Genomic DNA, 2,954 nt, shown 5'->3' with positions numbered 1-2,954 from the left:
ACTGAGGAAGTTGCCTCTGAGTCACAAGATCCCGCCCCCCCAAAAAACCTCAGTCCTCCCTCCCTCTTTCCAGAGACTTCAAACGAGAGCAGAGAGGAGTCCAGGCGGTGGAGGGTGTGATGGAAGCGGCTCCCAGCAGGGCCCTCCGTCTGCGCTCCGGTGCCGCTTACTGCCAACTTGTTCTGATAGAATTAGGGTTCAATGGTGAGAACATGACAGGCCTGCTTTTCTTACTGAATGAGGGATGGTTCATCACGAGGTACTTTGGAGCTTCTTTTTAACTAAATTTGCTGACCAATCGGTAAATCAACCATTTACAAGATGGGCGATGATAAACAAAAAGTTCGACATTTTAATGATATCAACCGAGTTTGTATCTGCAAACAAACTAGATTTCAGAATAAAATGCATTATTTTTCTGTAACTCCTGTACAGCCGCTGCTCAGTCTGACATTATTCAGATGAGGGTCTTTAAAGGTGGTTTAATAAACATCAAAACAGTGAAAATGGTGCAATTATTATCATTATTACTTTACCATGATTACATCCTGGAGTTCCACCTGTGGATCACTGATGCTGGAGGTTTGATCGGATCAATCCACAACAACATTATTAATTACAATGAGTTTTGGCCACAATTTGCTTGGAAAATCTGAATTCTTTTACTCTGATTCCCTTAAGAAATAGTTTGTATGTGTCAAATCAGCAAAGGCTCAGAGCTACATAATACAGAATAGGTGTCGTTTCTATTTGTTGTCACTTGAAAGTTTTGCCATAACAATACATCCTGGGTTCTGATGGAGAGTTTTAATGTCCTTCAGTCTAAACACTGCTTCAAGCAAGACAACTATTCAGAGGCAAACTTTAAATAAATGTCAAATTTTGAGCATTAAAAAGGTGAAACAAACTTCAGCATCACTTGTATCTCTGTGCACATTGTTCTTAAGTGACCTTTGTTGACAGTCCTTTGTGCGCTCTGACATGACCAAACAGGGTAAAGACAGACCCAGCTGTTCAAATTTCACTTCCCTATATTTTACAGTGTGGCTCCTTTCTCCACTCCTGATGTTTCCTTTTTTTGTCATGACTCAACAAGTGGGAGTGACGCCGATCCTGAACGCAGCTGGCCGCCGTTCTGTCATACATGGAATGATTCTTACATCTGATCATTTGAGTCATTACCGTTAATCAGTCTGTGCCCACCCTGTTAAAACACAGTGCTGTTGGCAGAGGCTCCACCCTGTATGGTAGATAGCATTGTTCTACTGCTTCTCCTGACATTAAGGATCCAGAGAGGCTGCCAGAAGCCGGCCCTCCGGTCACCATGCACTCTCTGTGGTTGGTCTTTTCAGCCTTATCTGCTGTAACTCAGGCAGCACGACACAAGAGTGTGAATGATATGAGATTTTGTAGGCTGATACCAAGACCGCAGTCACCCAGAGGAAATATTTTGTTTTGTATTTTTCACAAATTATTATGTTCATGGCGTGTTAAAAAAAAAAAACATCTACAAGACCAATCTGAGTATTGTCTTACATACACTTAAGGTGGGTCTATGCTCAAAGACACCTAGCTCCTACGATATGTCGTCCAACCAGGCGAAAGTGATTACAGGTATCCAGAAGGCCACAAATGAAGGCCAGGTGAAAAGTATGCCGCGGCAGAGGGGGAAGAGATGTAATAACATTTAAAGATGGTTCTCGTGGATTTCATTCATAATGAAAGAGAAGAATGAAAAAGAGAGCGAGCTCCTTCGCACACCTGGCCGATGGCGGCATAGAGCGGCCGTGATTGAGTCTCGCCCACCGTCTTACTAAAAACACCTTGCATAACATTCTTCACACTGCTGGATTATACCTTTAACTCAAATTAAGAGCATTAAAACACTATCATGCGAGCCTGATTTGGCATCAGTGTATGTATGATGTTTTTGGAAATGCCATGCAGCTGCAAAATGTGACACATGAAACATCTCATTAAACACTGACCTTTAAAATAACTGCCTGAGCATGTGACTCTTATCTTTCATGGTCTTGTGACAACTGAAAGAGTACTGGTCTCCCCCCCGTCTTCCCCACAACCCCTAATTATAAATTCTAAATTTGCACGCTGAGGCGTGGTCCCGTCAGCCTGCGCACGACAAATTAGAGGATAGACGCCTGTCAATTCATCCTGATGACTCCCTCGCTGCTTCTTTCATCGTTAAAAAAGGTTAAGGGTTGTTCTTTCTACCTACCACATAAAACATCTCTGTTTCAGTTTGGAAGAAACAAGTTAAAAGGTTAATGGGGGATAACTCAGTAATCAGTTCACAGCATTGACATTTACGCTGAGGAGAACAAAAAAAGTTTAAAGATGGAAATTGTGAAAGATTTTTTGCATGAGGAAGCTAATCGAACCTAACTATAGGACGATATTTTCTGCCTTAAATGAAGAATACAATACAGCATTCGATACAGTGTGCGAACGGCGATGGGGAAGCTAATCAAACCTAACTTTAGGATGATATTTTCGACCTTAAATGAAGAATACAACTTTTGACACAGCGTGTGAACGGCGATGATGACGTCTGCAGTGACGGTCATGCTCTGACAAATGAAATTAACATGAGTGCAAACCATAAACTCTTTTCTTGGATGTGTGGTTTTGGAACACCTGAGTGAAATTAACTCTAATGAGCATCATGGCCCTGAGCTGCAGACTAATGCATCAATTAACCTGTTAAAAGTCCCACTTGAGTAATAGGCAACTGTGGCTTGTCACAGCATGTGTCTGCGCTCACCACGTCTGTGATGGTGAGCAGAAATTCTGGTTATTTTAACAAGTGTTGTGATGCACACACTCACCTGCGGAATCACGTGCTGGCTTTTAAAGATAAGCTCAAAACAAACACCAAAAGACCGCCAACTGAAAGATCCTTTTGACGATACTGGCATTAATAGTTTTTTTTTACA

This window comes from Chaetodon auriga, chromosome 8 (assembly GCF_051107435.1).
Source record: "Chaetodon auriga isolate fChaAug3 chromosome 8, fChaAug3.hap1, whole genome shotgun sequence".
NCBI lineage: Eukaryota > Metazoa > Chordata > Actinopteri > Chaetodontiformes > Chaetodontidae > Chaetodon > Chaetodon auriga.
Note: the sequence above shows the minus strand (reverse complement) of the source record.